Below are 16,225 nucleotides of genomic sequence, written 5' to 3' on the forward strand. Positions count from 1 at the left end.
AAATGATGTAGACACCCTAAATACAGAGCTCAACAGCACATGGTGACTTTGGCCGTAAGTGCTGCTTTATGGCTGTCTGTAAAGCTGCCCGTCAAAAAGCTCCTGACAGATGACCTGCAGTAATGAGAGTAAGAGGGAGCAGCACTGCAGAGCATTCCCCTGATGGGGACACAGAGCATGGGGAGGACATTCCCATAAAGCACAGGTGTCACTCTACTCTGCCCTCCTCCTTCTCATCCCCTCGCCCAGCCCCTCTACTTGTGCCCTTAGTTCTCAGTTACCAGCTCCCCTTCATTCCTTTGTTCATTCGTCCACTTTTTTCATTGAATTATATTTTAATTTCCTCATGTATTTCCTCAACCATCTATTCATCAATTTTAAAACTACTAGTGTAGCAAATATTTACTGGGCTAATAAGTGCAGATTCAGTTTATTGGTCTCTTTCTACGTGGTGGGTTCCTTGGTAAGTATGTTGATACTAACAACAATAGCATCAGAACTTACTGAGCATTCGTCCTGTGTCACGGCCCCTGATACGTGCTACACGTGGACTATCTCACTTTATCTTCACAAAAGTAGCATGAGATAAAACGCTCACATTAATGTAACAGTATTTTTTCAGATTGGGAGGAGTGTTTTAGAGAGTTTAGGTGAATGGTCCAAAGTCACACAGCTGCAAAGTACCGAGCCAGTGTTCAAAATCATGGCTCTCCAATGCAACACATGTGCTCTTGGGGCAGCCTCAACAGATCTGAAACTCCAGTGTTTGTAATTCTTGCTCAGTAACGAATTCATAGGGAAGATAGTACCTGATTGGCATTGTTCAAGTGGGGACAGGAGGCTAGTAAGGAAATGGTTTATGATATTCATTCCAGTTGAAAGCAACATACAAGATAAAACAGTGAAGTAGAATGCTTTCATCCTTTATAAAATTGCATAAACTTGCATCACTGAAAAGGCCAAGGGTAGGACTAGCTTCAGGTACAGTTTGATCTAGTGCTATCAAGAACCAAGTTTATTCCTTTCCATATTTCCTCTCTGCCTTCCACAAAGTCAGCTACTTTTCGGGACTCAAGTGAGTTCTCATTGGCAGTTCCATGGCCTTCTATTTTAGTAGCAGAGAAGTTGTTTTAAGTCTTTATATCTTCACACTAACACATTGCACAGAAGGAGTGGAACTCAAAGAATTAAGAAAGACACTTCTTTTGTCCCAGAAGCTCTAGAAAACTTCTCCACAGGTTAAATTGGTTTTGACTGGGTTTCTTCCATCATGGACCAAATCATGGTTCCCAGAGAGAAGAGAAAGATAGGATTATTTGCTCTAGCCAGTCAGAATCCACCCTCCAAAGCTGGGGTGGGTATCACACCAGGGTTGGTATCACAAAAGTGGATGGCTGATCATGGAAGAGAATTAAACTCCAAATGGTGTTATCTGAAAGAGAAACGTTATTAGAAGTTAGACAGAAAAAGCCGTTTGGGGCCACCACACCAAACAACTCAGTTTCTTTAACTACTGAGTGCCCCAAGATATCTTCCAAAAGCCTAAAGCAGCTCAGTTGGATAATGGGGTTGGGATTTGGATCCATGAATACTAAATCCAATTCCCCTTGGTTGGTTGAACCCACAGATGCAGAATCTGTGGATCTTGAGGGCCAACTGTACTATGTTATTGTATTTAAGGGACTTGAGTATTTGGGGGTTTTGGTATCTGCCTGAGTCCTAGAAGCAGTCCCCCATGGATACCGAGGGGTGACTGTATTCATTTCCTTATCCATTACCAACTTGGAAGCATTTTCTCCACTAAATGCAATTACACTTCTTTAATATAAGAAAGTATAGTATTTTTTCCTTCCTAAAGTGCCTCAGAAGTCCCACCGTTCACAGTGTCTGGAGTAGGATTATTGTCACTACTCTCCTTTACATCGGCTTTGTCTCCTGCCTAAACAAAAGGTATCAACTTGCAGCTTTTCAATTAAAATCAGATTAAACACTCTGTTTCTTTACAGGGGTGGTACTTCGATTGCAGTTCTTTCCGTGTTGTTTATTCGACAAATGTGTTTGGCAAGTGTAAACTGTTGTGATCACTTTTCTTTTTGTGACAATTTGAGAAGGGTAAAAACTGCATGGCTCAGTGGATGACACAGTTTGTTACAAGTGGCAATATAAAAATTTGAAATTCTTAAACGATTTAGCATTTCCCCCTCCCAGACACATTATTTATCACAGAGAAGTGATATTCTGGGGGACTCAAGCCAATCAGAGGATGGGAGTATAATTTTTACAAAACAAATGTATGTATAAATTATCACTCTCTCCTCTCCTCTCCATAAATAGCGACACTAATAGATCCATAGCCTGAGATACGGGAAGGGATGCCATGTTCTACAACAATTCATCTTGTCTGGAAAGGCAGAGTTGAGAAATCTGATCAGCTAAGATGCGCAGCTCTACTGCAGCATTGTCCAGCATCTCTTGACTATAGTCATTGAAAGAGTGTGTTTCTTGTCTAGAAGAGGGTGCTTGTGTGCGTGCGTGTGTGTTTGTGTGTGTGTAAGAGAAAAGTTTACAGCTACCGAACAACAAATATGTTTTATTTGACTGGCACAGAATTCATAAAATAGGGAATGTTTTACATAAAAGTTTAGATATCCATCTTTTTTATTAAGATCTTGAGATCTGGAGTTCCCGTTGTGGCTCAGCAGTTAGCAAACCCTACTAGCATCCATGAGGCTCGGATCCTGCGTTGCTATGGCCTGTGGCATAGGCCGGCAGCTGCAGCTCCGCTTAGACCCTTAGCCTGAGAACCTCCATATGCCATGGGTGTAGTCCTAAAAAAACAACAACAAAAAAAGATATTGATATCTTTCCTAAGGGGCAAAACAATAGACTAGAGTCTGTAGTGGTTTTGTGTAGAGGTTGCCACCTTTACACAGGCCATCAGCGCTCCAGGAAGCCTCAGTCCCCCCCATTCTCTGTTGTCCCAGAGAGAAGGCATTCCGTTTTCTTTTACCTTCTTGAACACAATAGGCAGTTGAGTTTGTGGGTCTTAAAATAACAACCACATATATATACACAATGGAATACTACTCAGCCATAAAAAAGGATGACATAATGCCATTTGCAGCAACATGGATGGAACTAGAGAATCTCATTCTGAGTGAAATGAGCCAGAAAGACAAAGGCAAATACCATATGATATCACTTATAACTGGAATCTAATATCCAGCACAAATGAACATCTCCTCAGAAAAGAAAATCATGGACTTGGAGAAGAGACTTGTGGCTGCCTGATGGGAGGGGGAGGGAGTGGGAGGGATCGGGAGCTTGGGCTTATCAGACATAACCTAGAATAGATTTACAAGGAGATCCTGCTGAATAGCATTGAGAACTATGTCTAGATACTCATGTTGCAACAGAAGAAAGGGTGGGGGAAAAACTGTAATTGCAATGTATACATGTAAGGATAACCTGACCCCCTTGCTGTACAGTGGGAAAATAAAAAAAAAATTAAAAAATAAATAAATAAAATAACAACCACATGCAGTAATACTCCAGGGAATTTTCAATCCAGTGTCCTTTCAAAATTTGCCCAGGTTATAGGCATCGAGGATGGAGAGAATCTGATTTTCTTGCAAGACTTTTTTTTTTTTTTCCTCAGAATCAGCATTGCCTCACATTTACTTCCATTAGTGGAAATAGAGTCAATATTCTTTTTAAAAGACAAAATATTTCCAGCTTTTCTGCACTTTTAGCTTTTATCTGTCATTCTTTTGTGACTTTTCTGAACCAAGCAACTTCTTAGGAGGTATATTAAAAGGTTGAATATTCACAATATAAATCACAACCCTTGTAAATCACAGCACACCACACATTATGTGGTTCTGGAATTTCTGCTAACCACAACTGCCACCTTTGAGATGACTGTGTGTGTGTTAGTTACAAAAACCCTCCGCAAAAATATTCTAGGACTAATAAATGTTATGGCTTTGTATCTTTGCCTTTTTACAGTGGTGTATCTTTTTTATCAGAAAGGGGCAAATATATATTTTTCCCAACTTATTTCATCGGTGTTTCTAAGCTTGTTAGAGATGGGTACTTGGGTAGCTGTCCAGCTGACCCACTGTTCAATTCACTTCTGTAGGAGAAGGGAAACATGATAGAGGAATCACAGAATTACAGAACGTGTGAGTTTCAAGACTTGGCACAGGGAATCTACAAAGCAGAATTTTAAGAAATTTGCTGTATTTTAATAAGTGTATTACAAACTAGTTTTGATGACCTGTTTTTATTGTGTACTCAGTATGTGTAGAGTTAATAAAGTATGGACCAAGATCCAATCTAGCCAGCTGCCTATTTATGTAAATAAAGTTTTATTGGCACACAGACACACCCACTGATTTACATATCGCTTGTGACTTCTTTTGTGCTACAATAGCAGAATTGAATAATTGAATTTTTTTTTTGAATTTTAATCTTTTTTTTTTTATTTTTTATTTTCCCACTGTACAGCAAGGGGGTCAGGTTGTCCTTACATGTATACATTACAATTACATTATTTCCCCCACCCTTTGTTCTGTTGCAACATGAGTATCTAGACATAGTTCTCAATGCTATTCAGCAGGATCTCCTTGTAAATCTATTCTAAGTTGTGTAGAATTGAATAATTGCAACAGAGGCCAGTATGGCATACAATACAAAAATATTTACTCTGTGGTCCTTTATGAAAAATTTTGTCAAACTCTGAGCTAATCCTTGAGCATGGTAGAAAAATGTTACTGCTCGTTAAATGTATTTTTTAAAACACGGGAAGTTCTCACAGATTCAAGCTCCTGTACTTCTCTTCAGGACTCTTGTGACACTTGTGCTTATCTATTCATTGGACATCTTCATACCATAAGCTGCTTAGGGAGCCTCTGTCTGATCTGATTGTATCAATTAGGATTGCTAGTAACAGAATGCTTTTAAATGTGGCTTAAACAAGGAAAATTTGAATTATCTCTTCGCTAAGAAGTCTGGGTGCTGAGGAGTCTAGGCTTGATACAGAAGCCCCAGGATGTGCCAACCACAAGTGCTATAATCCCAGTGCTAGAAAAAGACAAGAAGCTAGTGGATATTCAATAAAAACATATCAAGTGGTGGGTGGATGTATTGATGAATGAATGAATAAATGATAAAATCTTTCAAATTTCATTTAATTTTGTCCCCACAGTAGGCAAGAGAGGACAGCAATAAGGGGGTTCTTGGTAGTAAAATGCTCTGGTTTGTCAATTTATGGATATGTATATCACTTTACATATGGGGAAAGTGAAACACAAAAATAGAAAGTTACATATTACTGTGAATTTTTTTTAGGGCCACACCCATGGCATACAGAAGTTCCCAGGCTAGGGGTCAAATTGGAGCCGCAACCACTGGTCAACACCGCAGCCACACCGACTCTGGATCCGAGCCATGTCTATGACCTACACCACAGCTCACGGCAACGCCAGATCATTAACCTACTGAGCGAGGCCAGGGATCAAACCCACATCCTCGTGGATACTAGTTGGGTTCGTTAATCACTGAGCCACAATGGGAACTCCTATTACTGTGAATTTTTATGGTTTTTGATTGTCCAACATCCATGTGCCACCTTTTTGGTAACAACTCCTTAATTTTTCTTTGAGGATCCAACTCTCTAAAACAATGTGATTGAAGTTATGCCCCCAAAGAGGGCATCTGTCCCAAGCAGGATTCTATGCCCCTGACTTCAGTGAGTGGTTCAGAGTGAAGTGCATGTTAACCAGAATGAGCATGAAACTTCAACAGGTGCTGCCGGAAAAAGAACGTAGATCTGTCTCTAACAGCACCTGGTCCATAATATGTGCTCAGCAATTATTTATTGAATGAATGAGTGAGTGAGCGACTATATGAATAAATAGCATCTTCCTTTGTCAGACAGGAAGGGTCCTCAAGGACCAGCTGACCTAGATCAAGCACTAGAATCCTAGTCCCCTGAGAGCAAGTCGAGGTAGTCTCTATTCCTCCTCCCTGATTAGGCATGGAAATTCCCAGTCTTCCAGCAGTCAGCTTCAGCCTCTGTCAAGGGCACCACTTGTTTTCCTGGTTCGTCTGTTTCCTTGAGTGCTTGAGTGTCTCCATGTCTTACAGTACATCTTGCCTATGCATGTGAATTCCGGTTTTTTCATTCCACCTGAATGAGGACAATACCAATGATCCTTTGCCGGATTACATGCCCCGAAAGGGACTTGGGGCTTTATTCTGGCTCTACACCTGCAATCCTGTTTCCATTTCACATCTCTCACCAGGCACTTCTGCAGGTCTCTCTACTGCATTAGCAAACCCTACCGTGTAGGCCAGAACACATCTGTGTTTCTTACTCCAGAATGCAGCTTGTAGCAATGCATCTGACTGGTTTTAAGAGGCTCGCTAGGGCAGTGGAGACATCTAGATCTTGGACATTCAAAGGAGACACCTCCAGGGCCCTTCAGTGTCTGTGTTTTGAGAATCCTTCCAGGTTGGGCACCAAGGAAATACTGTGTATTTCAGAAAGAGATGGCATCCAGGTGTAGCTTGCTCAGCTGGGCTCTATCTCGGAGCTTCGAATAAATTCTCCAGCTAGGGTGGGTCCCAGCCCTTGTATTCTCTTCCACCCCAGCAGGATGCTGTGAATCTCAGCCATGGTTGTGTGGGGATGATCTAAGGATGGCTCCTTTTGAAAATGTTCCTGAAATCCTTCCCTTCTAGGGAAACACAAACTGCTTAATGCCATGCGGAGCATCATGGCAGAGAATATTTACTTCAAGCTAGTAGCTATCCAAACCACTGTGCTCCATGAATTCAGCCACCAACCATTAATTCAAAAGTCAGATGGTAGGAATTTAAAGTAATATAGATATTTGTTAGGAATACATTTTTTAAAAATATTTTTAAATTTGAGAACTCACTCTGCCGCTTACTCACTGTGTGGCCTTAAACAAGTGACTGAAATTGGTGGTTCTCAGATGTGGTCCCCTCATCAGCAGCAGCAATATCATCTGGGAATGTTTGGAATGAAAATCTTGGAGTCCCCACCTCAGACCTTCTGAATCAGATACTTAGGGAAGGGAGTTGGCAATCTGCATTTTAACAAGCCCCGCAGGTAATTCTGATGCACCCCAAACGTTGAGAACCATTGTCTTAAACTAGCCAATCTGAGTCTCCTTATCTGTAAAATGGGAGAAATATTATTTGGCCTCATAAGGTTGTTGTAAGGATTAAATTCAATAGGTTTTGCATGTAAAGCACTTAGCACTGTGTCTGGCACTTTGTTTGCAGTCAATACAGGACAGCTGCAATCAATGTCATTGCTATCATCGGATTTCTTTTCTGGGTGGCCAATGAATTAGTCCATCCCTCTGTGCATCTACCTGTGAAATAGCGAGGAGCAAAGATGTTTAATATTAATCATTATAACAATAGCTAATTTATTGAACGCCTACCCTGGGCCAGTCACTTGGCTAATCACTTCATAAACACGGCATTTGGTCTCATTTTAAAAAATGCTAAAAGAGTGGTGCTGTTGTTGTTACTAACTTGCCCAGAATAACACAGGTAGTGAGTGGAAGAGCCAGAAAAAGGATTCAGAGAGTGAGTCTCCAGAGCCTGGGTTTAAGCAGACCACCATTCTGCCACTCCAGAGTGGTTTGTAGAAGGACCTGTGGGGTGGCCATTTCACACCTATGGTCTTATTGCAAAAATCAGATACTCACTACGACATATGCATTAACATTATTGCTATCGATTAATGACAGAAGTCTCTGGAACAAGTTTTTGATTGAAATTTTTTTTTCAAGAAACCAGAGGCAAAGAGGACCTTGTTGCCATTCTCCATGAAGTTCTTCATGATTCGTAATTTCTGCCAAGGCGCACTGGTCATGTGGTCCCCGTGGGGGATGTTTTGCTGATGGCCGAACAAGACAGTCCAGCGTCTGTCACCAGGGTTGTTCTTTCAGGGTTACACTTTGCGGCACTGATTACCTGAGCCCATAGAATACATTCGAGTGTCCATTAGAGGAAAAAATCAACTAGGGAAAAAAAAAATGCTTCCTTTACCTAGAGAAGGTAAATCTTCAGACGAGGATTAGAAAGAGGAACTGTGGAAATGTGACCTGTAATTACTGTTAAGTAAGTAATAAGCAGTTGTCCTTATTAATGAGGGTTGGAGGGCCAAATGTAAATACCGAATTTATACCATTGTTCAATACTCCAAAAAATTCCAGCACATAAAATATCAGTGACCTTTATGAAACAGTTTAAAAATGGGTAAAATTATACATATATCAAAGGAATAGCAGAACAGACTGCCGATTTTGTAAAATAAATATATTTTAACACCCATCAAAATGATTTTCTAGGGTAAAATATATGTTTACTCAGTGCTGTGTTCATTTCACCTTAAAGAACTTTTGAGGTACAAATAGGCCAGGAACAAAACCCTGCAGGCTTTCTTATTTGAATGAAGCTAATAAGTTTGTCCTTCATTTGAGAATTTCTGCCTAAATCTTCGAAGCTGCGCCTCCGAGATATTGTAAGACGTTCCGTTTAATGTAAAACTTCCCTGTGTTCCCACAATGACAGTATCAACAATAGCACCACTGAGCAAACACTACTTTTGGCTTCTGCCTTTGATTTAATTTTTTTTCCCCCTCTTCGTAGCTCCACCCCAGCTAGCTCTTGAAAGGCCTTCTGTTCTGTCAGCCATCATGACATCTGCTGGCGGAGACAGGAAGTCATAAATCTGTAGGTCGCCTCTCAACCAAACCTTGTTAATGCTGCCATTTATCACAGGGGCTGGGGTGCCATCTCTGGAGGGCTGGACGCAGAGAGTCCATTTTCTCCCATACCCCTTTCCCAAGAGAGCAACCATTTTAAAAACAGCCACTTTTTCATCTCACATTTGCAGACCTGAAAGTCAGGCAGATGCAACGTGCAGCTCTTGGAAAGGAGCCACGATTCCAGGCAACAATGGACTCGACTGGATGTTTCAGAGCTGAAGGCAGGCGGTTCTGACCAAGTTCTGTCCCTCCTTGTTTTCAGTCGGCCTCTAACCGCATCCAGCAGAGGAAAGGAGATTTCCTCCCTCTGAGCTCCTCCACCTCACACTCCTTCTTTAAGGGCAAAACTTGCTGCTTGGGGAGTCGAAGGAGGATTATTGAAACTTGGAGTTACTTTTGTTCTGAACTAATTCGGGACAATGTCCCAGTTTTATTTCTTAGGAAGTCTTTGTGCCCTAAGCCTTGATTCAAGACCTGGGCCTGTGCAGGATTTATTTTAGCTTTTTCTCCTCAAAGCGTGGTCCCGGGAGCAGGCACATCAGCCTCATCTCTTCGAGCCTGAAAGAAATGCAGCCTCCCAGGCACATTCCAGACTCACTTGATAAGAATCTGCATTTGAAGCATGATCCCTGGATGATTCTTCTGTATATAAAGTTTGTAAGGTTGTACTCTACCCTGGACTTCTCAACCTCGGCCCTTATCAACATCTGCGGCTGGATCAGTCTTTGTTTGCAAGGGCCTTTCCTGCTGGATGTTTGCCAGCCTCCCCGGCCTCTACCTCCTCAATGCCAGTAGCACAACCCTGAATTGTGACAATCAAAAAATGTCTCCAGAGAGTTCCCATTGTGGCTCAGCAGTAACGAACCTAACAAGTATCCATGAGGTTGCAGGTTTAATCCCTGGCCTTGCTCAGCGGGTTAGGGATCTGGCATTGCCACGAGCTATGGTGTAGGTCGCAGACATGGCTTGGATCCCACATGGCTGTGGCTGTGGCGTAGGCCTGCAGCTGCAGCTCTGATTCAAGCCCTAGCCTGGGAACTTATATTTGCCACAGGTTCAGCCCTAAAAGGGGCAGGGGGACCTGTCTCCAGACATTGTCAAGTATCTGCTGCGGGGGGGGAAGCACCCTTCTGAGCCCATGCAACTCCCAGTGTAGTCTGTGAATTCACAGGATCTTGTTAGACATACACCTTCTCAGACCCCACCGCAAACCTACCACATCAGAAATTTCTCAACATGGGCCACGGGAATCTGTTTTAACTCTGTAGGAGATGATACACAGGCTAAAGTTTAAGAATGGTTAAGCCATGGAGTATAAACAGAGAAAAGCATTGCGGTGGCTGAACGTTTTGTTTTATAGAAGTCATGCTGACTGCAGCATTACTGAGAGGAAGTAATGCATATGGTTGACTATATAAGCTAGAGCCCTGTCAGGAGAGTTTGAATCCAGGTTCCCTGTGTGCTCTCTCTGTAACCTTGGCTGAGTGACCTGTCCTCTCTGTGCCTCAGTTTCTTCACATGTACAAGGGGACAACAAAAGCACTTTATCTCATCAAGTTGTTTTAAGGATTAATAAGTTCTTATTTTAAAGGAGTTAGAACAGCATGTGGCACCACATGCTTTATAAGTGCTTCTACTATTATCATCATTTCTGTAATTTGCCTGTCTTTTCATAGGTTCTTAAGTCCCCTAAGAACTAGGCAGGTGCTTCATTCCTTGCTGCATCCCCAGCACTAGGCCAGTGCCTGGCGTGGAGCGGGTGCTTAATGACCCTTAGTGTGAAAAGAGGATACACCAAAGGAGAGAACTGGGTGCTGGCAGGAGCTCCTTGCCGCCCATGGCTTGGATTTGTGCCACTCTGTCTTGTTGTACTTTCTACATGAGGCTCGGAGCGTCCCTGATTGGCTTCTGTAAATTGGCGCCCTTGCAAATGCGGAGGATTGAACTGATGTTAGTTTTACCCCTTAGTGCAGATTAGATTAAACCTCAGATACAGCTGAATGGACTATATGAACAGTAGTCAATCAAATGCTTATAAAAAAATGAAAAAGCTAAAAATGTGGGAGTACTTTCTAAGCTCCCAATGTCATGCTAAATATTTTATGTTAGGTCACACAGTCTCCTTTGAGCCCCTCATGGTATCGATGATATAATGGCCTCCATTTTACAGGTAGGAATACTGAGTTTCAGAGAAGCTAAAGAGCTTGCCCCAGGTTACAGTCTTTGTAAATAGAGAAAGTGTATTTTAAATGTAGGTCTGTGTGACTCCAAAGCTACATTCACCTTTCTCTCCTGATACCTACTTGGACTGCACACAGTGACCCTATGTCCACAGTTTTTGTTTTGTTTTGTTGTGTTGTGATTTTTTTTTGTTTTTTTTGGTTTTTTTTGGCAATTCTAATTTCAAACATTCCGCTCCCATTTTATGCTTAAGTTTTGGATCACGTCTTTCATTTTGTTTAAAAGCTTGAGCTATGATAATCACGAGAGCTCTATTCTACACCCCTACTAGAGGTCTAATGAGGAGAGACCCCTGCCCCCAGTGAGCACACTTGTGGGGGAAAGGGGACACCGACAAAATCAGCAAGTAAAAAAGACTTGTAAGTAAGTACTAAAGACATTATAAACAATAGGACTAAAGCAGAGAGCAACTACAAGAGGCACGGTGTGAGGCTTTCAAATACGCTGAGCATTTGATAGATAATTATTGAAGGTGTGCTGTGTGCCTGGAACTGTGCTAAGAAGTGGAGACACTGCAGTGCATAAGGCAGTCTTGGTCTTTGCCTGTGGGAAGCTCACAGTTTGGGAGATTCCAATCTTACAGACATTGCCTGGTACTCGATCTGCTTCTTCATACCCCGGTTGAACTGTCTGCAACTGTGGCTCTTTGCCTGCAGGGAAGGCCAGGAGAGGCCCTTATCCCATGAGAGGCAGGAACTGGTGGATAAATACTCCAGCTCTCTCCTGCTTCAGAAGGAGTATCTCAGATGTGCATGGTCTGTTACACCGACCCTGGCGTCCCCCCAGCAGAAGTACGCTCCAGTTGCCCACAGTGATAACCTGCTTGATAACACGCTGCTATTAGCTGCATCCTTTTCCTATTCACTCTTCACTTCCTCCGGGAGTTCCCTAGGATTACCTCCCAAATATCCTATTTGTTCTCACATCTTTCCTTGGGGTCTGCTTCTTGGGGAACCAAAAGCAAGACACACAAGAGAATTTGCAACAGTCCCAAATTCTTCCACCATCTGAACCCTCTGGGTTCCTTGGCCGTGTTGGTCTTCCCAGCAATGGTTAAGGAGAAAAGACAAGCTGTATTCATGGGCAAAAACAGCATCCAGGACAAGTCACTTTGACATAATCCTAGCAAGCAGGGGTGGAATCTCATGAAATTTTCAGGACAATAGGACGCTTAATGCCTAATGTAATAGATAAGACATGCTCTGGATAAGACAGAAAGGTGTTCTCTGAGCGAATTATATCATTCTCTATTTGCTTCTGAGAGTTGAGGGGCACCTTTGGGCCCACAGTTCTAATGAGTCCTGGGAAGAAAGCTTGATGCACAGTTGAGGTGGCATAAAATATACCGGAGTCACGTGGTTTCCAGGCTGTTCCGGTCCTTACGTTCACTTAATGTCTTTCTGTGGTTAATGAAGTTGAGCAATGGATCACTGGGCCAGCGACTTGGTCTGGATTCTTCAGCAGCAGCAAAACACTGTCACTAACTGCAAGTCAACTCTAAGGGAGAAATGTGATGTGTGTTCAATGGAACAGCTCCTGAAGCCCAGCCCGCCCACTTAGCAGTCGTCCATTTAACACGTACATAACGCTTAATTGCGCTTGCAAATCAAAGGAGTTTTATAAAAAAGACAGTCCAGTGACTTGTGGAGGATTTATCCTTAGAAGCAAGCTTGCCAGTGTCCTAGCATCCCCAAACTTTATTGTCATCCACCTTAACTGTTTTCAGAGAGCAAATTTCCATCTGGTAAAATAAGACATAGTTGTCTTCTGTGTTGGTTGAGCAAACTCATTCTAATGGACTAGGTGTTTCAAAATGTAAATAAATGAATTAATTAGCATTTATCAATGACTGGAGAGAAAAATTCAAACTCCATATTACGACCAATGACGTCCTCCCCACTACCCTGCAATTTCACTCCTGCTCACCTTTCCTGCCTCATTTCTCCTCCCCCCACCAACCCCCCACTGGCTGGCTCTCTCAACCTGGGACCTGACAGCTGCATCCTTTGTGTTCCGGAAGCATAGAAATCTCTTCCAGTTTCCAGCCTTGGCTCCTAGATGTTATATTCTTAGAAACGCTTTCCATGATCCCCACCTAAAGCGGGCCCTGCCCCCACTCTCTATCACAGCACCCTGCTTTCCTCTTCCTGTCACTCTGCACGACCCACCCGTGATCCCTCTCCTCTGGCTCTCCCCTCCAACATGATGCTGTATCGGTCCCATAGGAGAGTTGAAAATGAACCAGAGATTGTGACCTTAAAGTTTTCACAAAACAGTTACTGGAAGAGAGATATCCTGAATGAGTTAAATGACAGAAGAGGAAGGCAATGAATTATATCCTCAAGGGCAAAATCGTATGGTACACTGGCTCTCAAACTTGGCCACATATTGGAATCATCTGGGGGCTTTGAAAAAATACTCCTGGCTGGATCCCGTGCTCACAGACTGATGTAATGAGTCTAGGGTAGGTAAGACTTGGGCACTGGGATTTTTCAAATCACCCCAATTGATTATAATATGCACCAAAGTTTGATAATACTGCTTTATTAAATTGAAGCATCAGGTACAGATAAAAAAAGGTGCACAAATCACTTGCATGCAGCTGAATTAATTTTCACAGACTGAAACATTGGCATAAGCAGCACCCACATTATGACCAATACCAGCCCCCCTGAAATTAGCCACACCCACTGTCAAAGGTAAACTACCTGATACTCACAGTGAGTTCTGGCTGCTTCTATGCTCGTATATTTGGGATCATCCTCTACACTGAGTCTTTTTATTTGGGGAAGATGTGGACTAGAGAAGTTTGAATCACATGAGATCCACCCCTGAAGCCTTCCTGAAAGAAGCAGTAGTTAAGGGAGACTCTGAAGGGGGCAATAGGTGAGAGAGAGGAAAGGGAGGGAAGTTGGGAAGGGGAGGACAGCATCATTTGGAAAGACTGAAATGTTATGTAGTCCTATCTAATGAACGCCCTGAGATTTTTGAGCTTATTCTTCTTTGCAAGTATTCTCAGCTTGGTACTCAGTCATTCCACAGATGTTTACTGAGCACCAATTCTGTGCTGGACTTGAGGATTATATAGGTGACTAGAACTTATGCTTTAATTAGGGGACACAGATAATAAAGAGGCAAGTACATGAAGATACTTATATGTGGTTGTAGGTGCCATGAAGGATGAGAGAAGGAGTGGGTAGAAGGAGGTGCCATCTGAGTTGAGAGTAAAGAGGAAACGCAGATCTAGGGGAAGAATCTTGCTGGAGGGAAGAGTAAATACAAAAGCCTTGAAGCTTGTGTAAGAGACAGGACAGTAACTAAGATGCTCAAGATTCTCACAGGCTGCCCCAGGGGCCAGCAATCAGGACAATGCCTTGCACAAGGTAGACATCAACAAAGAGCTGTTTTACTTGCACTGGATTGGAATCCAGTGGTAAGAAGGCAAACCACCCCCCAAAAAGAAATATGAAAAGTGCCTGAATGGGGCATTCACAGGGGTACATTGAAAAGGCTCTTCAACCACCTCTTTTTTTTTTTTTTTTTCTCTTTGTAGGGCCTCGCCCATGGCTTATGGAAGTTCCCAGGCTAAGGGTAGAATTGGAGCCTCTGATGCTGACCTATACCATAGCCACAGCAATGTGGGATCCAAGCCACGTCTGCCGCCTACACCACAGCTCAGGGCAGCACGGGATCCTTAACCCACTGAGCGAGGCCAGGGATCGAACCTGCATCTTCATGGATACTAGTTGGGTTTGTTTCTGCTGCGTCACAACAGGCACTCCCTTCACCACCTTTTTGAGAGAATCTAAGAATAGATGCCCTGCCTGTCCTTTGCATAAACAACCTCTACTAATTTGATTCACTGGTTACAAAATTCAGTCCTTGCACCAGGAAGGTTATTGTCCCTGGCACATTATCAGAATCACCTGGGAACTTTGAAAATTTCAGATTTTCTAGCCCCGCCCTGGGATCTAATTTAATAAGTCTGGGGTGGGGCCTGTGATCCTTTATCTAACACAAAGTAAAATCCCTGAGTGATTCTGATGTTGAGCCAGTGTGGGAATAAGTGTTCTGGAAGATAGGGTTGAGTCATTCCAGTCAGTTCATGCCTTTACACATCCTGAAGTTTGAATGTCGGATGCTAGGATGCTGAGTTCCCTGGAGACTTAAACATAGCATTATTCCAAGGTACCGATTCTTGGAAAAAGTTTCCAAACGTGCCAGAGTCTGTGGTTTAGAAAAATGTTTTGCAAATTCTAGTCCTGCCTGTACCACCTTCTTCACATTTTGCCATCTTCACATCTCGCCTGAACCACTCTTTATTCTCTATCATTCCTTAAGTATATGTATTTTTAAAACTCATAAGCTATATTAACTTTAGATTACTACCATAAATGAAGAACAGTATCTTTCTCTAAGATGGAGGTAACCTTAAAGTGAATTCAGTAAAAACAAGCCATTTTTTAAAAAAGTCTAGCCAAGTACTCTTGCCCTTCCCAAGCTTCTGAGCCAGAGATGTGTGATTTCTTGGTTGAAAATAAAAGATAGCAAGTGATAAGCACAAAAGACATACTAGCACCAAACAGAGATTTTCTCAGATTGAAAGGGAGTAATAACCTTTTCATGGAGTTCCTGTCATGGCTCAGCGGAAACGAGTCTGACTAGCATCCGTGGGGACACAAGTTCGATCCCTGGCCTCGCTCAGTGAGTTAAGGATCCGGTGTTGCCATGAGCTGTGGTGCAGGTCACAGATGTGGCTCAGATCCTGTGTTACTGTGGCTGTGGCATAGGCTGGTGGCTACAGCTCCGATTCGACCCCTAGCCTGGGAACTTCCATATGCCGCGAGTTCAGCCCCCCCCCAAAAAAAGACAAAAAATGAGTCACTAAGCGAAGTCAATGTTTTCACAATGTTAAGTTTATACCACTGAATGACATCTGGGTACCATTGTGTTATGCACCCCACCAGGGTAGCAAAGATCTTTTTTTGTTGTTGATAACCAAGCTATATACTTGAAAATACTAACAGTAGGGAAAAAACAAAACAAAACAAAAAAATCAAAGGAAGAACACTCCAGAAGTGTGGGTCCAAGAATGAGTTGGTAGCCAGCTAAAAGGAAGATTTTGCAGAAGGTATTGTAAGCTTCCCCTATCCTACCATATAACCAGC

The sequence above is a fragment of the Sus scrofa genome, chromosome 17 (assembly GCF_000003025.6).
Source record: "Sus scrofa isolate TJ Tabasco breed Duroc chromosome 17, Sscrofa11.1, whole genome shotgun sequence".
NCBI lineage: Eukaryota > Metazoa > Chordata > Mammalia > Artiodactyla > Suidae > Sus > Sus scrofa.